At 38.5% G+C, this 25814-nt stretch overlaps 2 pseudogenes; one reads left to right on the forward strand and one right to left on the reverse strand.

The window, feature by feature from the left end:
* LOC127680285 (uncharacterized) overlaps window positions 1-23878 on the reverse strand; it is a 54190-nt pseudogene extending 30312 nt beyond the window's left edge.
* On the forward strand, window positions 2528-2650 carry LOC127681984 (uncharacterized; annotated as a pseudogene).
* Window positions 23879-25814: the final 1936 nt, after the last annotated feature.

Consider the following 25814-nt stretch of genomic DNA (forward strand, 5'->3'; position numbering starts at 1 on the left):
GGAAGTAAGTGACACACTAGGTCTAGCTTGAGTTTCTGAGACCTCAAGGCCCACCTCTACATTGATATACTTCCTCACCAAGGCCACACCTACTCCAAAAAGGCCACGCCTGCTAATATTGCCCCTCCCTATGGGCCATATACTCAATCTCAGGATTCTATGAGGCCATTCCTATTCAGACCACTACAGGCTATTTTTTGGTCAGAGTATTTTATCAGGGCTTCTGGGAAAGAAAAGCCAATGAAATTTCCAAGGAGCGTTATAATAACAGTCACACACTTGGGTATTAGCAGTGGCAGAGGAAGGATGGTCTAAGTGTTCTGGGAAATGTAGCCTCAAAATAACAGAGGCAGAAGCAAAACACACTCAACCTTGCCACTGCAAACTATTATACATTTGAAAGAGAAAAAATGCACAGAAACTTCACATAATTCTTTGTTCTTAATGATCTTTCCCACTCCCTTAGCACAAGTTATAAGGTGACCCACTCCCTTAGCACAAGTTATAAGGTGACTACTCCAAGGGCTGTCTCTCTATTGACCTGACTAGAAATGCCTGTATCTAATTCAAATTTCATCTTTATTCTTGAGACTTTCCACATCTGTGTTATCCATGTCTGGGATAATGTGGCTGAACTTTGGCTCAGTCATTCATGCCTACCACAGGTGAAGCCAAGAGAAGTCATACAAGGTAAGTCTCAGCTTTCCTCTGGTTTACCATTAGTCAATGAAGAGCAAAGATGACAGTTAACTGCATCTTTAAATTCCCTGGTTGAATTTCTACAGATAAACTATATAAATTAACATCATCCACATATTAAAAACTACACAAAGCTTCTACATAGATTTATGTTATTGAACAGAACCAGTGATTTCCCACAGTACCTTCTGTTGTAACGTGTGCTGTTTCTCTGGAGGTGCCAGCGAGGACTTGAGGTCTTTCCATTTTAAGGGGTGCCACAGCTCGCTTTCGAGAAAAGTTTTTTAAGATTGTAGAAACTGGGAATGCATTCACAGGAAGAGTTATGTCAGCTTCATGTCAAACAAGCAGAGGAAACTGATAATAGTTAAATCTTTATATATTTGATCATATTTCTTTTTAGGTCAGTCACTGTAATTAGAATGTTGTTGCAGGAAGATAACTTAGTTTAGTGTACAATTAATTATATGTCCTGTGACTATGTAGATAAAGTCTACTATGTACCACATGATGTTGTAGGTAAAGTCTAAATTAATTCAGGTGTGACAACAGAGAAAGAGGTGCAACATGATTATTTAATGTTGGTATGGTGCCAGATAGGCAGCATTTAAGACCTATTTAGAGCATCATGACATGAAGACATTCCTGCAATCTCTCTTTGATCACATCTTTGTACCAATAAACTTGAAGTTTCAAAAAGACCCACAGGAACCTTACTGATGTACAAGATAGGTATATAATGTTAAATCAGAACGAATAGCACATGACGGCACAAGTGCTCTGTGGTGTTGTGAAATGTGAGGATAGTTCCACCACACAGGAAAAACCAAATCCAGAGCAGGAATTGGCTGTTATATTGGACAGTGCACACTGGTTGCTTTTCTTTTCTTTTTTCTTTTTTTTTCTTATCCAGAATATTTTTTACAACTTATGTAGAATATATTATATCATTTTAAGAGAGTATGGAAGGAAAGAAGAATACATTTCCCCTAGTTTTTTAATCCCTGCACTCTATAGTCATTATATCCATGATGTCCTGGCCAAATACCCTGACAGAAATAACCAAAGAAATAGATGCTTTGCCTTTGATCTCTGACTCAATATATGAATTTCTAAGTGGTAGAAGGGCCCTGGAACCTGTAAATAGAATAAATCATTTCTCCGGTGTCTTCAGCCTGTCAGGTTCCTGAGTCAGTGTTTCTGATCAAGTACCCACACTGAGAGGAAACTGATGCTTGCATGTCTTCTGTGATGACTCAGACTCCAAGTCATTCTGACTCAATTGTCACATGAAGGTTGGCAAGGAATGTTGGAAAATTTGTATAAACTCTCAACATGAATTGACAGGAGACATCCATGTGTCTACACAGGGAATGAGTGTGCACTGAGTCTGCTTATTGTTTCCTCATCAAAATTTTAAATACAATATTTTTCTTAATTATTTGAGAACTCCATAAAATGTATTTTGATCTTATGCATTTCCATCCAACACCCTGGCTCCATTCCTATCTCTCCACTCCATACCAACTTAAGATACTTTTAATTTTATGTTAATAACTCACCAAGATCACTTAGTGTTAATCATAAATTCATGATTATATACATGTCTATCCTGGAATTTGATCAACCTACCAAGGGCTAAATTAGACTCTACAAATTCTCTTTCCATCCATAGACTTTGTGGGGCCATTTTATTATTATTATTATTATTATTATTATCATCATCATCATCATCATCATCTTATGCCATTACTATTCATGATGATGATGGCAATGGTGAAAAGGCCTCTAACCTAGCCTGGCTTAAAATTCGCTACGAAAAAAAGGAAGAGGGAGGCATTGCAGATGTGACTGCTATGCCACATGTGTCTCAGTAGGTAGCAGAAAAGAGAAAAGCTATGTCTAGACTGTTTTGATCTGTGAACATTTGAATGATTAGTAGTCTAACATTTACTGAAAAGAGTGAGCCTGAGTGGAGCATGAGTCTAGTGCCCAGCACCAATGCTCAGGCTCAGACAGGCTCTGAGAACAGAGAACAAGCTAGACAGAGACTAGCAGAAATCCATGTGGGACCGCAGGCCTGGGAAGGAGGGTGCAGGTACAGATGACCTTCATATGTTGCCACTCAGGCGGATGGGCAAGATGCGAGCTTGTGATGACCACCAGGCCAGTGCCATGGGGCCTGGACAGGGAGGTAACCTGAGATGACCACCAGTCATGTACTGGGCAGGCTTGGGGGAGTGGGGCAGACCTTGTTCAAGACAAACCCTGCCCAGGGCCATAATATACAAGTGGGACATATACTCCAGGGATCACGCCTGAGGTGAGTCCAGACACTCAGAGAAACTGGGCTCCACTAGAAGGAGCAAGTAAGTGGTGAAGAAATCAGAAAGAGAAACAAAAGGATGTGAGCACAAGGAAGTAAGGCAGAACTGGAGAAGAAAGGAACAGCCTGATGTGAGTAGTTGGTGATGTCACCTGGGAACATGGTGGGATCCTGGTCTGTGATGCCACCTTGGCCTGCAGCATTAGGGATCTGTTACCACCAAAGGCCAGGCAAATGCCTCTGGTAGGGGCCACTGCCTGGGGACATGTTGATGGCTAAAGGTTGAGTGAGCCAGTCCTGAGGAGAGGAGCATTGGAGAGCTGGCTCTACTCATCTCCCATATAGTGGTGTGGATGAGGGAGAGATACACTCCCTCCTCCTCCCTCCTTACCATCTATCGCAGGTGGGACAGCTGGCCCTGTGATCATGAAAGCAGGAGAGCTACCCCTGCCCCTCATTCACTTCAGCACTTGGGAGAGCAGATCCGGTACCTTGTCTAGATAGCACAGTAGAGCTGGCCCTGCATGAGGGGCTTGCAGGTAAGCCAGCCCAGAAAGTGTGAAGGCAGGAGAGTCAGCCATGCTTTCTTGTCTGCTGGGCTGTGGTGTGGAAAAAGGAGAGATGCCACCCTCCCCTCTCTACTCCTGTGCCATCTACAGCAGGTGAAAGAACTGCCCCCAACCAAGGTCATGAGAGTGGGAAAACTGACCATGTCCCATACTAACTGCAACACTTGGAATAGGGGTTTTGCACCCTGCCTGGGCAGCAGGATAGAGCTAGCCATGGTTACAGGGGTTGCTAGTGAGCTGGCCCTGGGCATGTGAGAGTGGGATATCTGGCAAGCTGGTCAACTTGACACCTGTCAGGCCTCCAAGATTTTGAATTAGCTCAACCCAACATGTATACCATCGATGAACTGATGAAGTACCTAAAGGGGCTGGTCCGATAGATAAAAAACATCAAGAACTCCATGCCACAGGGCAACAATAGGGTATCCCAGAGGATACCCAGTGATGTTCCAGTATTAGAACCTCAGATAGAGCATCAGAAGCCAGGAGACTGTACCAGATCCACAAGCAATTACAGTGAATATGTGTAAGCAAAGATGTATAGACAAAAGGGTATACAGTGGGACACACTGTGACATACTACAGCTTCCACAGTATTTTTTTCTTTGTTGGGGGAATTGTTGCAAGGGCAGGAAGAAGGTACAAGAAATGGGGAGATAAGTGGGATTGGAAGGTATTATGTAAAATTCACAAAGAAACAATAACTAGCTTTTTTTTCTTTAAAGGATGATCTTGTTCTTAGACTTTTCTGCATCTAAAACTAAATCAAGGATTGCAGATTGTGCAACCATGGGCACACTATATGGAATACTTAGGATGAAACCCAGGGTTTAGGGTATGATAGGTATGAACTATGTCAATGAAGCTACGTGTTCTAACTCATAATAATTCTACTTATCACTTCACTGGTGAAAGTCTGACCACGCAGACACACAAATGTGGACAAGAGACTGTCTGGTGACACCCTTCTCTGTTCACTATGTAAAACCACTGAGAGGAAAATAAAAAAGGCAACATGGAATTTAACTACTGATGACAAAGGATCCTTGATGTTCAGAGTCTATCTGTCCTTTAAATGTATATTACTAGATGCTTATATAGGACCTTCACGAAGTCAAGGAAGACAAGAGGTTCAGAAGCCCTTCTCATACCTAAATAATAAGTTATTGGAAGTTTATGGCTTGGGTCTGAGAGAGGGACAGTTTTAATTAAAGATATTGCCCCTAGAAGGTCAGCCCAAGCATCAGTGGATGCCCCTAGACATGTTTAGCATAAATTGGACTAGAATGTTTTTGTAAGGATATGAATTTATGAAAAATGGAAAAGGGGGAGTGAATATGTGAATGAATTATAAGGGATAAATATGAAGTAACACATTGCATAAATTTATCAAAATTAATAAAATTATATTAATAAGATAAAAAATAAAAATGAAATTATTGCTGGAATAATGATCCAGCATAGAGCAAGCAAATGAAGACTGGATTTCTCAGTGGACACTGTCCATGAACTGTGTAGCTCTTTGTGCCCATTCTGATGTTGTCTAGCCTGCAACAGGTTTTCTCCAGATCTTACTGGAGTGAGTGATGCTATGAGAAACCCAGTTGTTGGGGCATATCCACCCCCACTTTCCCATGTACTGAATTTAATTTTCAGGCTCAGTCAACTGAAAAGTGGCATGTGCTTCTCTACGCTTCAGAGCTGTGAGTTTCTATTGCCTCCGACATGACACACCACCATGCACTCTGACCTCTGCAGCAGCCAGGCTAGTGTTTGTAATCGCTATCAATTTGCCTTATGGCAGGCAAATGCCAGAAGATGTAACTTTTCAATAGAGATTTTCATGTCCTTGATGGGGATAAGAAGGGTCTCTTGAGATTTATAGCTAAAGAGTCTCATAATTATCTCTACACTCTGGTTCATTCATCTGTGAAGGAATACAAGCATATAGTCTGGCCTTGCATGGCCCTAATGAAGTTTGAACACAGTTTCGTAGATGAATTGCATTGCGATTTCTTAATTTATAAACTTTCTACAAGAATGTGGTATGGATAAATGTGTCTTTTTCTTGGGAAAAAAGATTTAGACACACCTTAGTGAACAAAACCTCCTTTTAACTAAAGAAATCACAGTTGAATACAGCAACCATAGATAGACACATGGTCTTTCTTTGTGACGTAGAATTTGTGCTGCCTTTAAAGAAACACAATAACAATAACAACAATAACAACAAAAACATCATCAGTAATTCGCTGAGATCACAGTTGTCCATCACACAAAAGACAAAGTATTATGTAATTACCATCTAAAATGTGTCTTAGAGAGTTATTCCATAATACATACCGCATCTGCGTTTTCTAGATGCTACCTGCAATAGAAAGGAAAGAAAATATTTTAAAGCTTAGATCATGTTGAGTAATGTCTGCTAAGGTCTTTGGTCCTTCCACTGACATATCCTAGTTGCAGTCAAGATAGAAAAGAGCAATCAAGTGGAGACTATGTTAATGGATCCATTATTTAGAGATGTAACATGATCTGGAGTTCTGTACTTCATGAAAAAGACAATTTCATACTTTTTTGTTTTTAATTTTAATTTTTATTATATTCAACACAATATATATTTTTATATCTATTAAAAATGATTGACATGTTCTTAAATGAGCATAAAACAATAAAGTCTTTTTGTTTTGTTTTTAGTAGAATTTAAAATCTTGGTTCTTTCTGTGGTACAACCCCAAAGAAAGAACAATCTTTAGACATTGGAGTTCATTGTAATAAGGCTATACCTTCAATGTCACTCACATCCCCAAAGGATTTTTACCTCCATAGTAGCTAGGCTAAGAGTTGACAGTTCTGCTGTGGCAAGGAATGAATTTTAGGCACAATTATTTGGATACAGATTTACTGCTATGGTCAAAGCTATTTGCCTTGAGTGATTGTCATCATTCTCAGCCCACAGGGATCAGGTTACATTCATTTAAGGAATGGTGCTTTCACATGTTTTTTATGCTTCGAAGGCAGATCAGGCAAACCTGTCTGGCCTCTATGGAGGATTCCCTAACCTATATCACATACCATCTGTGAAAACTTGTATTTTTCATTAAGATGTTTTCTGTTTCTGTGGTCTATGGTAGAAATAATTTCAGTGTGTGTCCCGATGTTTGATGTGTTGAAACAAAGCTCCACATGTCCAGTATGTGCATATTCAATGCTCAGCTGGTGAGACTTTTAAAACACAAGAAGCTTTAAAATGTCATATACCTGGTTGGTATCATGATTCCACTGTGATCCCACTGAACCATAAGAGGATGATTGAAGTAAGATTTCTTGATGAGAGAAAGGAAAGGCCTTCTTACCTCCACCATTATCACTGGTGCTTTCTCCTTATCCATTGGTAAGGTTGCACTGTCTGGGCATCCAGGTACAGGGGGGACTTCTTCCGGATTCACTAGGGAGACAAGAAGTGACTGTCAGCTTACAGTATTGCTTATTGTTCACATTGGGCTTTACTTGCTGTGGGTAAACATGTATGAATTTAGTTCATCTTACTAAACCTGATGAGCATGATGGTTCTGCTGCTACTGGAATGTTTTCCCATAAGGCAAATTAAACAGAGGGAAGACATAAAGACAAACTAGGATGTACCTGTCCATGTGGAAAAGGTCTGATTGAGATGTCATATTAAGATTCAACTGCCTTTCCCAGTCATATTGTATCTGAGAAGGGTTCCGTTCAGTTCTCTCCCAGTGATCTTGTCAGTCTCATGAGCTTTGTGAGGGAGAAACATTTAGTGAATTCACAAAGACCTTCTATACCCAGGGCTGAGGATGGGGACATGGCTGTGGTTAGGAAACACTGTGTGGATGATGTGTTCTAGTATGTATGCAGCATCAAGAATAAGGCAACAGGTGGAAGGGATCACAGGACAACATGGCAACTGCTAAAGAGTGAATAGAGAAGGAAAGGGGCAAAAAGTATTAAGAGAAGCTGGGCAGTGGGGGTGCACACATTTAATTCCAGCACTTGGGAGGCAGAGGCAGGCACAGATTTTGGAGTTCAAAGCCAGACTGGTCTACAGACTAAGTTCTCAGGTATATACAGAGAAACCCTGTTTTGACAAAAAAAAAAAAGAAGTAATAAGAGGGAAATGGTTAGAAACAGAATCCTGTGTATCAAGCACACATGGTTCACAATCTAGTCAATAGACAATCTGCCCTGACAATTAAACCTACAAGCATCACGAAAGTTTGGCACCAAACCAATCTGTATAATGGGTGAATCCAGGAGAAGCAGATGTCCTTCTGAGGGGTTTTGCCTATGAACCTACTGAACAAGTTATAGTAAACAAATTTTGGGAAAAAAGACTTCTTAGATTATAACCACTTGTACATATAAGAGATGAGATGGGTCAGACCCTGCCAAGAGTGAGACATTCAAGTAGTGACAGCACACAAGGCAGCCACATCCTGCAGTCAGATAGGTGTCTGGAGAGCTGATCCCCAGGACTCAGCTCTTTATCTTGAGGAACATAGGCACTAATTTAAGGGAGCTCTTGAATCCATCCTGTGCATCTTGGAGGATGAACCTAGAATACCTCAAAAAGCACCAAAGATAGGCCAGAATACAGACATTTTCTCACCCATTGAGTCACAGGGTCCAAGATAGATGTCAATCTCTGACCTACCTTGTCTCAATAATTTAGTATGCTAGTCAACATAAGGAGCATAGGCTGTTACAAGGTAGAGACATAATAAGGCCTTCATCTGTCAGGAGATTGCTAGTGTTGCAGTGAGGTCAGATGAGAGAATCCTGATAGATGTTTGGCAGTCTAACCTGTGAATGCCCTTTAAAGTATGACTAAATAGTCACAAGATGACAAAGAAGATACTATTACAAAAAAGGAACCATTGGGACAGAAATTGCTCATTTTGCATCATCAGGACCACAGTAGAAGTGGTCTTTTGAGTGCATAGGAGAAGGGATCCAGCAGCAGAGACACTGCCTCTACCATAGAATAAAACCCCCAAATGACCATAATAGTTTGTGGGCACTGTAATAATTAATCTCAAAGGTCAAGTTGATAAGATCCAGATCACCAAGCATGTCTGTGGGACATTAAGGTGATAAAGTGTAGCAAACTGTGACACTGTTAGTGACATTGCTCTTTGTGCTGAGATCCCTGACTGTGCAAGAAGGTAAGTTGGACATATGCACTCTGTTTCTTTCCTTCAATCTGTTGCATTGGATCTTGGCCTGAAACTTCTATATCTCTGGCTCTCAGCCACTATGCACTCCATACTCAAACTATTGTGGTGAAATAGACATTCCTTTTCACTACAAACTGGTAAAGTACCTTCAGTACAGCATCCATGGAGAGCTACTAACCACAGTGGCAGGCTTGGCCATTTGGTAGTAACTGACACAGACTGAAAAGTGTTAAGTGTAAAAGACTGCCTTCATATGACAGAGCCACAAGCAAAGAATACACAACCTGACAGGGATCACCATGATGCCTTTGAGAGAAGGAAAAAAATTACAGAAACCACCTGCTCCTCCTGCCATTTCCTTGTTTCTACTGTTCTTTCTCAATGTGTAGCACACCATTTCAGGGACCCACAGCCAAAGGTCAGACCACAAATGCTGGGATCTAATTCTAAGTCTGTCTTCATTCTTGACACTTTTGATAATCACAGGGTCTCTCTTGAGATGGTTGACATTAAATCTATTCACATTACAGGTGTCTGGGAACAGGTGATAGAGAGGGTGTCTCTCCTGTTCCTGACTGCAGCAGGTGAAGTGACAGTGACACAGACAGGACTGAACTCAAGTTTCCTCTCTTTCTCATTACTCAATGAGAACAGTGAGTCTTATATCCATTTTTAAATTTTTTGGTTCAATTTCAACTAAGCAAGTATGCAAATTAACAGTTTCTACATAGAAAAGTAGTACAAAAATGAAAAAAGTAGTACTAATATATTCATAGTTATACATGTATCATTCTAACAGTGTCCTCTACAACTATGAAACATGACTTATTCTTTCATTTCCACAGTACCTTTTCTTCTATTTTGTGGTTTTTCTGTGCAAGTTTCATCTATGAACTGACATCCTTGAACATCGGTCATGAAGAGAGTCCCCTTTCTACGAAGAGTTTTCAAGATACTGGATCCTGGGGATATATGACAACAATGACAATTATGTCAACTTCAGGGCAGAAAATCAAAGGAAATCAGGAAAGATTTTTGTGGGTGTATATTGCATTTCGTGACCATTCTCCAGGCAGCATCAGCAGAGGTCAGTGATATTTTGGGAAGATCACAAAGTAAATTATACACAGCAGCATGCATTATACTTCATGTCAATGTGACAATATTCAGACAAGAGAATCAGGACTCCCTCATGTTGATAAACAGCATCAAAATCTCTCTTAGAGCAACATAAACAACGTAAAATTTAAACACTCTCTCAATCCTATGTGGTTTTCACTAGGATGCTTAATATTTGACACTCTATGAGACTTCATTGAAAGATATGAGTTCACAAGCATAAATGAATATATAATATACTATAGAGTATAATTTATAAAGTATATTTTATTCAATATATATGGTATAATTTGTATAGTATATTTTATTTATATATATATATATTGTGCAATAAATAATGTAATTTATGCTGTTTCTCGCTTCTGAGTTGTGTTTACTATGTTGCCTTGCACTAAACACACTATGACAATTCTTAGTTAAAAAATGTGGACATGCAAGTGTATATTGCTTCGTGGTGTCTGTTAAATGATGGAAGAGTCAGCGCTACATGTGAATGAATCTAGGTTGAGTGAGGTTTCAGTTGGTTACACATGAGCAATAGAGAATGTATTTATTTTCACTGTTTACCTAAGAAACTGTAGGAGGGCCCTAGCTTTGTAGACATATGTAGTCTTCCTCTCAGAACTTCAACCTGACTGGTGCCTCTCAGTGAGTGATTCACTGATCAGAACACCACATTGAGTTAATTTCTAAAAATGCTCAGTTTCAAAGTTACTCAAAACCAAGGTGTCACATTATGGTTAGGATGAATAGAAACTTCCCTTTACCTAGCCAAACCTGGACATGTCCTCATCATGAACTGACAAGAACAGCAGCCTGGTGCACTGGTAATAAAATAAGCGGTGTGTGTTCACATCACTTTGTAGGAAGCATCATCATTGACTATCTGCATGGCCTTTCTTAGTTCCTGCTCAGACATGGGTGCTGTCTCCATGGCAGCGAGAGTGCACCATACCTGGCCATGCCACCCTCACCAGTCCTACTGTCTCTCTATATTTTTAAAACTTGTTTTCAGGAAAGGTCTCTATTCTAGTGTAAGATGTAATTCACTCTACAGAAAAGCATAACCTTGAACTTAGGTTTTTCCTTCTTTTACTTCTCTTAAATAAGCATTTATAGGTTTGAGCCATTCTGTGCACATTTTATGCAGAACTAGGATAGAAACTTTAGGTCGTAGGCATGCAAAATATATACTGAGCCAACTGGGCTGAAGATCCAGTTCATATTATTAAAATAGCCCCCTTTAATCTACTTTAAACTACTGCATACAAAAGTACCGAAACCTTAGTTGCACTATGCAAGAAACACTTGAAATAATATTGGGTTGCTTGGCTCACTGCCAAATATTGGGTTGCTTGGAACACTGTATCTACACAGTATTAACACTCAAGAGTTTGGAGACTGACCGCTACCCAGAGAGAAAACTCCTGGAGCACAGAGTTCTGACCTTTAAAGGCATATTCCCTTTGGGTGTGGTAGTTTACTCCCTTAATAAATAACAACAATCTATAGTCTCAGGCAGGTGGAGCTGTGTGTGATCTGGGTCAGAAAATTTTACACACACACACACACACACACACACACACTCACACACACACACACACATACACACACACCTAGAACCATAATTCTAATTATCAGTTACCATCTTAGATCACAGTATTGCATCAGACAAAACACAGTCTTTACCACTATAATTATCTTAGTAATTCCACAATACGTACCCTTCCTGCTTTTTCTAGAAGCCACCTGCAATTGAGAGGGGAACATACTTTATAATTCATAATCATGCAGAGTAAATATGCAAATGGTTTTTATTGATACATTTGTGTGCTGTTATTGCAGTAAGGATGAAAAAATCAGTCAAGTGATGACGTTATTAATGGATGCATTATTTGAGGTTGCCACAAAGTATCTGGGGCTCTGTACTTGCGACAAAAACTAGTATCTTTCATGCTTTCACTGATTCATAAGTAGATCAAACAAACCACTCAGGCCTCTAGAGGGTCCCAAAACCTACACCACACATGAAAACTTGTAAAATTTGTAATACATATTCTATTTCTAGTACCCATGTTTTAGAACTAATTCAAATATATGATTCAGAGTTTGGTGCATTAGAAGCTTTATTGTGTCTTGCATATGGACATTGAGTGTTCAATTGGTAGTTCTTTCAAACATGAGGACTAGTGTGAACTGGAAAAACCCACTTGAAATGGATTAGTTTCATAAATCAGTACATAACATTGCACCACACTGTGATGTATTGAATTGAGACCAAGTTAGTAAAGTTCCTCCATTCCATCCTCTTCCTACATCAATGCTCTAATAATACCTATAATGTATCTGACTAGTGTCATGACTCAAATGTGATACCTGCTGAAATGTAAGGGAATCGCTGAGATAACCTTTCTACCTTAGAGAAATGAAAGCCCCTCTTACCTTAACCCTCCTCAGTGGTGACTTTTCCTCGTCTTCTGAACTTGCACTGTCAGCATGTTTAGGTAATGCTAGTGGAACAAAGAGAGTAACTGTCAGCTGATGGTACTGCTCATTATATACACTGGGCTTTACTTGATGCAGATAAAGTACATGGACTTAGTATATGTAATTAAATGTAATAAATGAGATGGTTGGGATAAAGCTGGGCTGTCTTCTGGGAAGGTAAATAACAGCAAAGAAAGGATTTGGAGAGAAATTCGTGGGAACAAGCAACAGAAACTTGCCCCAAGTACTGCCATTGTGTTTGAGAACATAATGATTTTTCTTAACCACAGCTTCCACTATACCTCCTTTTTTTCTCCAAAACATAATGGCTCTTTCTAACTAAAGAATAACAAGTAGATTTGATTGGGTAGACTGTAAAACCTACATTCTGTATCAATTTACATAGGTCAACCTCATAAAAGAAAGCCTTTATCCTTAAATCCTTATTGGTGGAAAAATGCAATGATAAATTGGCACTGATGCTTCTAGTTTAGAAGCTTAAATACTTTAATATTTTTGGCTCAAGGTCACAGCTCAGCTCCTAATTCTGTGCTGTGTCCCTGATTTATTAGTAGCAGATTGATTGAAACACATATTTGTCATGTGCATTGACCTGGTGTCTGAGTTATATTGAATCTAAACAGACAGCATAACATTTGATGCATTGGCCAGGAATCCAATCACACTATCCAGGTCCCTGGTTTGTAATCATTCACATTCGGGGATGTCATTTTTGAAGTCCTAAACTTCCAGAAGGTAAGCTTGTTGGTGAATATCTGGGACCCAAGAAAGAAGAAACTAGACACAGTATTGCTCCTAGTTTCATAGGAGGTCAGGAGACATCCTATTTCCTCTCTGGTGCCTGTTGGGGGGGAACACCTGATTCTGGTTCTGGGTCTTGTTGGTGGCACATCTGAGCACAATTGTTGGGACATCTAGCATCTCTTTTATCTCATTCCCAGTTCTGGTTGTGCTTAGTGTGGTAGTCTGTCTGTGTCTGTTAGTTTGTGTCTGTACTTTCACTTAGTCATTTGATTGTTGCTCCGTGTTTTATATTTGGAGAAACTGGTCAAGCTTCATCTGCCAGACATTCAGTCTTTGACTTATTTTTGATTTGTTCAAGAGTTCCAGGAAAAAAGTCTGAATTGAGAACAAAAACTGAAAATGTGGCACTGCCCTTAGTGTACTGCCCTTGGAGCACTGCTCTTGGAGCACTGCCCTTGGAGCACTGCCCCTTTGGCCAAGAGCCCAGCACAGCCACTGCATATTTGGTTCTGACTGGTCTTAAATGCATGTCTTTGCTGTGTTCTGTATGACTTGATTATAGATTATAGGCTTAGACATTATTTGGTATGTTTAACAATGTGGAACATCTGTAACAACAACTTTTAACTCAGGGTTGGAGCTGCTCTGGGCAACAAAACAGGGCAGGAGCTGATCAAGGAAAAGGTCTCCTAAGATGGTTGCATAATTGCTGCTTAAAAACCAGATTTATAAAAGATAGGACTTAAAAAAATTCTTTAATGAGTATTTAAATCTGCACCTCCATGCATCTGTATACAAGAACATACCTTGCTGGTGATCCAAACATTATAACATGAAAGAAGTTAATTTGGTACTGATTTAAAAGACAATAAATTATTTACACTGTTAAAACTGGTGTTATTTTCTAAACATTATGATTCTGCTTGGTATCTCCCACTTTTCAAAAGGTATTTTATTTTGATATTACAAATGTACACAACTGAAAAATTTTAAACTTATTTTAAAAAACTTTTGAAGTTTTGCAGTAAATTAAAAACTGGTTATTTTAAATGCAGTTTAAAAATGTTTAAGTGTATAAGGCTAATTTTTATCAGATATTTTATTATAATGTCTTTATTACTGCATAATCTTGATAAATAGATAAATACAAGACTAAAAATGGAGCAATAGCTACACATGAGAAACTGAAAAATTCCTGTCTTACTCTGCAATAAGAAAATGGCCTTAAGCAGTCTGACAAAGAACTTGGAACAGTTTCTCAACCCTTTGGAAGTTAAAGACATTTTTTATATTGCTAGGCTAGGAATACCTGCAAATCTGTTTTATTATTAGAATCACTACACCATAAAAATCCATATTAAAGGATTATAATAATTAAAAAGATGAGAATCTGATTCAGGTTATGTCTCTCCAAACAAAGTCTATTCAGGTTAACAGAGACTGATTTCAAGATGCGTGTATAACCTACTTGTTTTTACTTGTATTGTTAAGCTGTAGCTATTTGTCACTGTCATGAAAAGATCTATTATATTCTATGACAATATATCATGTAAAGATCAAGAAATTTCCAAGTTTCTACATTTAAAAGTCTTATATTTGTACTAAAAGAGCCTCAGTTCAGAAATAGTCATTTTATTGTAAACTGTTAAGGATAAGTTAAAAAATACAAGTTAATAGTTACCTTATAAATGATGGAATTCTTTAAGATGTTCAGAGCTACATTTGTAATTATGCTAGATACTGATACAATAAATTACAGAAATGAGCTTCTTTAGCCTCCCGTTCTATATCTTTAAAGTATAGTCTAAAGCAAATAAGTAAAGCAAGTATTATTTAACTTATAAGTTTGTAGATACAAGCTCTCAAACCTGTCAGAGATCTACTGGATATGGCATTTAAAATGTTTAAATTTATATGACAGAGATTCTCAGATCCTAGCAATGACCCCCAAGGTCTCCAAGAAGACAATGGACACAGCAACGAAAGACTCTACCTGTATTGTGGTAATGCAAACCATGGGAAAAGACTGCCCTGGTGTCTGGCATGGTGCTAGGGTTCAGCCTGAGCTATGGTCAAGCAGGACACCAGAGAGAAAGTAAGGTCAGTCTCCAATATTCATCCTCCAAAAACTATTAGATAAGCTGTGCCTGACAAGTGAACAGTAATGTTGTCCTGGGATACATTCCCTCAACTAAGATATGGACACCACAGAATACCAGTGGGAGTGGTCATCTATAGAATGGGTAAGTCTCAGCCATTTTAATTGATACATATGGCATTGGATTACACTTCCTGCTGAAATTTGTCATCCTCAGATCTCTGGCACATATGATGACTAGGCTAAACTGTAGATTTGCCAACTTGGCAGCATCAGGCAACCAGCTCTTCTCCCACAGCTGCAATGACTTTACAAGTCCATTTCACCCATAAAAACTAAACAATGATATTCATAGATCTACTAGGTCTCTTGTTAAGAAAAGGAAAAGAGTAGATATAAGTAAATATCTAGTATTTGGAAGTAGATGTAAGTAGATGAAAAGGAGAAGTTTTAGAGTCTAGGCAATTCTGAATGTTGAAGAAAGTGGTCTAATGTATAAAAAAAGTCAGAGGATATGAAAATCTATGTAAATTCTAAGGGTTTAAGGAAATTATTTAAGATATGTAAGAACTTCAAGTCTCTGAAGAAAGATATTGAGGAAGTTATCAGAAGGTGGAAAGTCTTCCCTTGCTCACGAATTGGCAGGATTAACACAGTGGAAATGGTTACCTTACCAAAAACAATTTACAGATTCAATGCAATTCCCTTCACAATTTCAACACCATTATTCACAGATCTTGAAAGAACAATTATCAACTTAATATGGTAAAACAAAAACCCAGGATAGCTAAAATGACCCTGAACAATAAAAGAACGTCTGGAGGTATCCCTTTCCCTGACTTCAAGCTGTACTGCAGAGCAATTGTAATAAAAAACTATTGGTATAGAAACAGACAGGTTGATCAATGGAATCTATTCACAGACCCAGAAATAAGCCCACCCACATATTGACACTTGATTTTTTTTTTTTTGATTTTAACTTTTTTACTTTAGAAAGATTAGCCTGGAGGCTTTGCTCTTAGAATCTTTATTACAGTTCTTCAACAGGTCTTTTGAGATAAAAAGTTTTAGTATCAGCCATATAGCCATAACTGCAAGAAATAGTGTGACTCAGTACTTTTAACTTGACCATCTAAATTCTCTAACTGGTCACTTGAGTTTTGACAAAGAAGGCAAAACCATACAATGGAGAACAGGGATAGCATCTTCAACAAATGGTGATGGTATAACTGGAAATCCACATATAGAATAATGTAAATAAATCCATATTTATCATCCTGTCCAAAACTCAAGATCTAAATGGATCATAGACCTCAACATAAAACCAAACACACTTAAACTAATAGAACAAAAAGGTGTGAAACCCTTGAACACCTCACTACTGAGGACAACTTCCAGACCAGAAAGCCTGTGGCTCAGGCACTATATAGTCAAGAAATAATGAGAGACCTCATGAACTGAAAAGCTTCTGTAAGGGAAGAGGCACTGTCAACAGGACAAATCGGCAACTTGCAGGCTGGGATAAAAACTTCACTACTACTATATCTCATAGAGGGTGATATCTAAAATATAAAGAGAATTCAACACCAACAATTCAAATAACCTAATTTAAAAATGGGGTACAGGACTAGAGAAGTGGCTCAGCAGTTAAGAGTACTGGATGCTCTTCCAGAGGTCCTGAGTTCAATTCCCAGCAAGCACATGGTAGCTCACAAATATCTGTAATGGAATCTGATACTCTCTTCTGGTTTATGTGAAGACAATGTACTCATATACATAAAATAAATCAAAATAAATCTTTAAAAAAGTAAAAATGGGGTATAGAGCTAAGCAGAGATTTTTTAATAGAGGAATGTTGAACGACATTGAAGAAACTAAAGAAATATTCAAAATCTTTAGTTATAAAGGAAATGCAAATCAAAACAACACTGAGATTCTATCTTATAAAAATAAATGGAAAGGTCAGCACGTGCTGGTGAGGATGTGGAGCAAGGGGACCACTCTTCCACTGCTGGTGAGGATGTGGAGCAAGGGGACCACTCTCCCTCTGCTGGTGGGAGTGCCTTTGAAAGAAGGAAGAGGGCTTATGGGACTTTCGGGGAGTGGGAAGCCAGAAAAGGGGAAATCATTTGAAATGTAAATAAAAAATATATCAAATAAATAAATAAATAAATGAAAGAAAAAGAAAGAAAGAAAATCTCAGAGAAACCTCTTGTGTCTCCTCCCATTTCCATGGTTTCTAAGGTTTTTTTCCTACTCCTTTAAGCCTCCCAACCACGGGGTGTAACACACCACTCAAGGGACCCGCTCCCAAGGGGTCAGACAAGAAATGCTGAGATCTAATTCCATGTCTGTCTTCATTCTTGACACTTTTGATAATCACAGGGTCACTCTTGAGACAGTTGACATTCAATAAATTCACATTACCGCTGTCTGGGAACAGGTGATAGAGAGGGTAGCTCACCAGTTCCTGCCTGCAGCAGGTGAAGTGACAGTGATGCACACAGGACTAAGATCACTTTTCTTCTCTTTCTCACTACTCAGTGAAAACAGTGAGTCTTACACCCATCTTTAAATTCTGTTGTTGAATGTAACATAAGGAACTATGCAAATTAACATCATCTACAGAAGAAAATGTTTCTAAGCTGGACATCTTTGTTTTTCTTGGATTAAACCTTATGATATACAAAAACTGGATATAATTTAATAAAATTATTCTATTTCCTCAGTACTTTTTATTTTACCTTGTGGTTTCTCTCTGGACGTGGAAGCTAGGGCTTGAGGTTGTTCAGCATCCCCAGGAATAACAGCACTATTGTGATGGATAGTTCTCAAGATTTTAAGTGCTTGGAATGCATTAACAACAGAGACAAGTTATGTCAGCTTCATGACACAAACAAATTTCTTAAGATTTTAAATACTTGGAATGCATTAACAGCAGAGACAAGTTATGTCACCTTCATGACACAAACAAAACAAAACCAAAAAACCCTCAAAAACAATAATAAAAGAGAAAACTAGCAATAGTTCTATTTTTGTACATTCCATCTCATGAACATTCCTTTGAATCATCATCAGAGATACAGTGGTGCTTTTGAAAGATCACCAAGTGCACTGTACACACCAGTATGCATTTCACTAATGGTGTGGGTGAGTCATAACTTCATGTCAATGAAGAGATATGCAAACAGAATCAATATCTCTGTTAGAGCCACATAAAACTAAAATTTATCCACTCTTAGTTCTGAGTGGTGTTCACTACAATGCTATGTACCTGATATCTATGTTGATATCTATGAGTCTGAGTTTAAAACATATGGATATACCACCACTCTCTCTCTCTCTCTCTCTCTCACACACACACACACACAGCTAGTCCTCAAGGAATAGGACGTTGTATTGCTTTGTGGTGTTGGTTAAATGACAGAAGAATCACCTACATATGAATGAATCTAGGAAGCATGAGTTTCAGTTGGTTATACACTGGCAATAGAGAATGTATTTATTTTCACTGTTTACCTAAGAAGATGTAGGAGGGCCCTAGCTTAGTAGAAGCATCATGTAGTTTTCCTCTCAGAACTCCAACCTGACTGGTGGCTCTCAGTGGGTGATTCACTGATCAGAAGACCACATTGAGATGTTTTCTAAAAATGCTTAGCTTCAAAGATACTCAAAACCAAGGTGTCACATTATAGTTAGGCTGAATAGAAACTTTCCTTTACCTAGCCAAACCTGGACATGCCTTCATCAAGAATGGACAAGAACAGCAGCCTGGTGCATTGGTAATAAAATAAGTGGTGTGTGTTCACATCACTTTGTAGGAAACATTCTCATTGACTATCTGCATGACCTTTCTTAGTTCCTGCTTAGACATGGGTACTGACTCCAGGGCAATGAGGGTGCACCATGTCTGGTCCTGCATCCCTCACCTATTCTACCTTCTCTCTATATTTTTAAAAATTGTTTTCAGGAAAGGTCTCTATTCTAGTATAAGATGCAATTCACTCTACAGAAAAGCATAACCCTGAACTTATGTTTCTTCTTCCTTCACTTCTCTAGGATAAGCATTCATAAGATTGAGCCATTCTGGGTACATTTTATGCAGAACTAGGATACAAACTTTGGGTCCTGGACAAGCTAAGCATATAGTGAGCCAACAGGGCTGAAGCTCCAGTCCATATTCTCACACTTATTTTTCTTAATCAAACCACAGTATAGCAACATGCTAACACTATAGATTAACTCTACAGAAAACACTGGAAGTAATAATATTGAGCCATGTGTGGTTCACTGCTGAAAACATGTATTCAGCAGTGTTCACATGTATTCTACTCAGTGTTTACACTTAAAATGTGGAAACTGACACTAATGACAGATAAACATCCTGGAGCATAGAATGCAGTTCACTTTTGTATGTATATTTCATGAATGTGGTAGTAGACTCCTTTCATAACAGTACACTATAGTTAGAAGCAGATGTAACTGTGAGTTCAGGGTCACAAAGATAGATAGATAGATAGATAGATAGGTAGATAGATAGATAGATAGAGATAGAAAGTCATGGATACACACTGAAACCCTGTTTCAAAAAGAAAAACAAAAAACAAAAAACAAAAACAAAAACAAAAAAATCCTATATTTTTAAATAAATTAGAGAGCAGAGATCAGGATCTATGTGGTGACTGGAGTTGTTAGTGAATACTTTGCCTTAGCTGTGTTGTTCTTTGTGTTCATGCTAATATTGTCAATGCTTTATTTATAGCTTTTCACCAGGTTTTACTAGAAGGAACCAACCAAGGCTAGCATGAACCCAGTTCATACACATCTAACCAATTTCAATGTAGTGGTCAGCACAGAATCAGTAATCTGCACAAAAACATGGGCTTTTCTTTCATACTTGTTAATATCTGCACATAGGTGAATTACACTGCCTAGACCAGAGCGCTGTGATAGTCATGACAGTGTTTGGTATTCCTGTAGCTTTGAGTTATTGCAGGCAGATGTTGGAAATCTGGAAATTCTCCACTGGTTTTTTCTTTAATGCCCACTAGTAATTGTTAAATCTAGTAATTGTTCTGCTATCTAAAGATCTCCATCACTTACTATGAATCTTGGTTTGTACAACTGTCTAGAAAATACAAATCAATGCACCACATGTGACTCTGGTGAACTTTAAACACATAAGTGAACAGTTTAGCCTGATTTTTTTCAAAATGTTTTCCCTGGGAATTGGGTTGAGTAACTTGGTTATCTGTGTAGATAAGAGAGGTTTAGATGCAGCCTAGTGCACAAAACACCAAACTAAAGAGGTCACAGCTGGATGCAGCAGAGCTGTAGATATATGGCTACCATTTCACACTTAAGAATCACTTTTTGTAAAAAACAAACATCCAATTTTCAATCAATACATGCTGATTTGCTTATTGTGGTGCAACCAGACAAAAGACAACTAGTATTAACACAATTAACACATCTTCGGTGGCTGCAGAATACATACAGTTCTGGCCTCTTCTAGATTCCACCTGCAACATACAGGAAAGAAAACACTTAGATTATCCTGAATTCTGCTTGTACCACTCTTTGGTTCACCTCTTGACAGGACTTAATTTCACCAAAGCCTGGCAAGATAATCTAGTCTCCTACTCATCTACTGACACTTACTAATAGAGAATCAGGTGAAATGTTCTGTATTAGTGTATTATGAGATACTGACACAGACTACCTCAATATGTCTACTTTGTGACAAAAATTAGTGTGTTTCCCACATTTTCTGGCTAACCCTATGTGTTGGCTTCTACTGAAGGTTAGCTGAGTTACATTACAATACGGTGAAGCTAACATCTATTTAGTGATACTTTTATGAAGCACTCTAATAATTTGCATGCATCCTCTTGTCTTAAGTTCTTGGCACCTGAACATGACATGCTAGGATATATCATGCTTCCCCACATCCATCCTTGGGGAACATAATCAAATTCAACCTAAACTGCAGGCTCTAGAAGTCATAACAGGAGTGAACTCTTACATGAACCTTCATGTCTACATGAATGATATGTCTGTCACCTTCTGAGTGAAATTTACATATTGGTATCTAAAAGCAGAAGACTATTGTCCAGAAGACAGCCTGCCCCAAAGTGACTCAAAGTCACTACCTGACATAGTTCTATTAAATCACCAATCTGATATAATTCCATTTCCTCCTCTTCCTAAATAAACTAATGCTTGGTCATGATACACCTTATTGACTTTAGATTTCAAGTGTGATTGATATCCATTAAAACATGAGGGAATAATTAAAGTGACTTTTTTCTTACATAAAGGAAAAGGGCTTCTTACCTTCGACGAGGATTTTGGGTGTTTTTCTTCCACACTTGAGGAGGGTGTGGCAGTTGTATGGACAGGTAGAACTAGAGGGACAGAAAGTAACTGTCAGCTCATGGCACCACTTATTTACACAAGCATCTTCAAGATGGATAAAAATGTCCTGAGTCAGTACACAGAATTAGGCATAGTTAGGCTGCTACTAGGCTCTCTTTCCTGATGGTAAGCATAGGCAAAGATTAGAAAACTAAAAGCTTCTTTTTTTTTCTTTTTCTTTTTATAGGATGGGAATATAAAGCAAGATAAGAGTATGCATCAATACATAATTACTAAATGTATGTTTCAAAAACTTTATGCATGTATTAAGATTGGGAGGGAGCACATCAGAAAGCAACTGTTAGTATCTAGTTTTCCCCTTCCATTATGTGGGGATCTGGAATTAGAATCAGGATATCAGATCCAATGGCAAGCACCTATACTATCAAGATACCTCACTCTCCTCATTAAAATAAATGTCATGATTAAACCAAATATGATCATCATTTCCTTTAAGTACTTTAAAGCATAGAAGGAACTGAAAAATCTCTTCAGCCTATCTCACAAGCATATTTCAACCTCCACCAGCTGACACATAAAGAGTATAGAATTTTAGCTTTTTAACACATACATTTTATGGGGAAGTGAATTTAGTATAAGGGACATGGTGTAACTATATTGATCCACTCATCCTTTGACATTCAATAATTTATTGACTCCTAGAAAGCAATAATAAGTACCAAGTGCCCTGTTTCTCCTTCTAGTTTTTCTTTACTGTCCTATGCACGTATGTACTGCTGTGTGTTGTGGTATCCAGATTAAGAAGAGCAGTGATGGGGAAGAAGTGTATCTGGAACCTGCTGGCCATTCAAGTCCTTTAACTCAGCTCTATGTGAGAGTTCCTCCAATGGTAATGGGGCATCCAAAAACTGGGTAGACATTCTGAGTACTAATGTGTCACTCTCCCAGGGTGCGTGGTTCACAAGGTCTCTGTACTTTTGAGGGTTACATTTGTATTCCCATCAGATGTCAGTTAAAGATATCCCCATTTGTAGTTGGATTTAGGCCAGGTGTGAGGATGAGGGTCTCAGCCCTAAGTAGTTCTAAGCTGACAGGAAATGCTGGTAATTCCTTTCAATGACTAGGTTGAAATGTGACAGTGATGTAGCAGTATCTGTCCTGTGATAAAGTCACCATGGATTCTATGTCACAAAGTAGATAATGCCTAGGACTTCTACAGACTTGAGACATCCAAACATGTACACTGGAAACCTACCATCATCGTTAGTTTTTCACAAATCTGAACATCTTTACATTTAGGTTTTGACCAGTTATCAAGACTCTCTGAAAGAGTGTCAGGACAAATAAACAGCATCACACATGAAAACAGCAGTAAGAATTAATATATCTTTTCAGCACCATGTTTCTACATGCACAGAAAAACCGCTGCATTCTTTTTGTTCACCATATATGAATAGCTTATATTCATAATATATATATTATATATACTGTAAATAGTTACTGACTCTCTAGTTAATTCACCAGTCTAATTAATCTGATTCTGTAATTTGTTTGTTGAAAAAGTGATCACTCATTCAGAACAAATAATCACTATATTGGATGATACCTAACTTCAAAGAAATGTGGGTCACAATATTACCCATTTGTGATACCTAAAATTTAGAATAAACCATAAATTATACTTTTCAGTTGTTCAATATGGAATATATACAAACTATAACAAGTCACATATGTGGAAAAGACACACCTACATTTTACTGAACAAAGTTTACCTAGTAAGAAAATGACAGGGAATGTTTGTGAAAAATGAAAATAGGCACAAATTATAGTGTGAGATTTATACCAATTTATTCCCACTACTATAAAGCCTCTCCAATTTTCTGAGATTAATAATTTCAATAGAGAAGATCTTAGTTATTTCTCAGGATGTTTATAAAATTGTGTAACAGTATTTATATATAGGGATGTCTATGACACACATTCTTGAGGGAGGAAATACAAGCATATATAAACACATGTATAGAAACATGTATATATATACAAATATACATTAAATTCTAAAGTCAAAATACTTGGTAGACTAAAATATAATATAATAAAACATAATATTCTAATAATACAGCAGTTATAAGTAAACAAAATATTTTGAGAAATATTAACCAGTCTATTTGAAGCAAAGACAGTTAACAGCTAGTAATAGCATACCTCGGGTGTCACAACAGTTCCCCATTATACGCCAATTCTAACACTATTCTCTCTCTGTAATTTGGAGACGTGCACTCTTGAGGAAATCTCAAGGTATAGTGGCATTCAGCACTCAGGCCTGAACATAACTAGATACGGGTCAGCAATAAGTCACAGAACTTGCATAGTGAAGTCATAATCAATCCCATGACACCAACATCTGCTGCTTAGGCAAGTCAGTTCATACAAGTTCAAGACTACAGTGTGGGTTATTATAAATGCCAGTGTCTTTTATTTAAGAATGATCAACTCCAAACTTAATGTGTTCTCTCATCTGTTTATATTGTTCTGAAGAACCCTGTCTAAACGCCTACTTCACAGACCTCTCTCTCTCTCTCTCTCTCTCTCTCTCTCTCTCTCTCTCTCTCTCTCACACACACACACACACACACACACACACACACACACACATCAAAATGTGAGCTTTCTGCTACTGCTCCAGTGCCATTTTGCCTGTCTGCTATCTTGCTCCTGCCATGATGGTCGTAGATTCTAACTCTCTGAAATTTTATCCTCAAAGTTAAATATTTTGATTTGCAAGTTGGCTTGGTCTTGGTGTTTTATCACAAAAATAGAAAAGTAACCAAAATAGCCCCTAACCAATCTTGTTTGTCTACCTGTCCTCAATAGTTCAGTTAAAGACGTAATTGTAGTAAAAATAAATTGGCGGTTTCTACCCCTCCTTTGATCACTTATTTCCCCCCCCAAAACAAGATACTTTTATTTTAATTTATCTTATTTCATTTATTTTTAAAGATGCTTTTATTTTTTTTAATATGTGCATTACAGGAAACAAAACACAAGAAAGCAAGATGAAAGTCACTCAGTCTCAAGCAGCTCAGCTTGATGTGTCCTTCTAGATCTTGCAAGCGTACATACACTTGGGTAATTGAGAGTATATAGTATGAACCATGCTTTCCCCACATTGTGATTATTCACCGACTAAAAACTATACAAGAATTTTGATAACCAAGAATACACCATGCCAGTCGCCACTGCCCTGTTCTGTCATTTGTGGTAGACCTGTGCCACGTCTGGCAAGAGGAAGATCCTACTGCTAGAGATCTGGCAGGAGCAGATTATCTGGTAAGAATCACTCTTCACCCCCAGAGGCCCAGAGCCACTCGGACTCATTACCCAGCAACCCCCCAGAATACTACTCCCCTTCCTTCCCGGATACCCCTCCCTCCTCCACTGCCACTTCCCAGTTCTGTTGGTTGTGGTAGACCTGTGCCACATCTGTCATAAGGTAGATCCCACTTCCAGATACTCTCTAGAGATCTGGCAGGAGCAGATTATCTGGTAAGAATCACTCTTCACCCCGAGAGGCCCAGAGCCACTCTGGGACTCATGACCCAGCAACCCCCCCAGAAAAGCCCCGTCTGTCAGACCTGTGCCATATCTGGCAAGAGGAATATCCCACTTCCTGATACTCGATAGAGAATGGCAGGAGCAGATTATGTGGGAGGAGCCTACTTCTTGATACTCCTTAGAGAATGGTCAGGAGCAGGTCATTCGAGAACTGACAGCAGTAAGGTATTTGAACTGGTAAAAGCGGAACATTCGAAAGCCAGCATTAGCAATGCATTTGAGAACTGGCAGCAGCAGAACATTTGAGAAATAGCAGCCAGCAGGGTATTCGACCCTTGCCAAGTCTGCCACAGGAGATACCCCATCACCTGATACTGACTGGAGAACCAGCTGTTTGCAGGGCATTGGAGAGAAAAGGAATCCCAGGAGTGTAGATACACAGGCCTGCAGGACAGAGAAGATAGAGATAGCAAGACCAACTAACACCAGAGATAACAAGACGACCAAAGGCAAACGCAAGACCATTACCAACAGAAACCAAGGAAGCATGGCACCATCAGAACCCAGTTCTCCCACAGCAGCAAATCCTGCAAACTCTATCGCATCAGAAA

Source organism: Apodemus sylvaticus, chromosome 3 (assembly GCF_947179515.1).
Source record: "Apodemus sylvaticus chromosome 3, mApoSyl1.1, whole genome shotgun sequence".
Taxonomy (NCBI): domain Eukaryota; kingdom Metazoa; phylum Chordata; class Mammalia; order Rodentia; family Muridae; genus Apodemus; species Apodemus sylvaticus.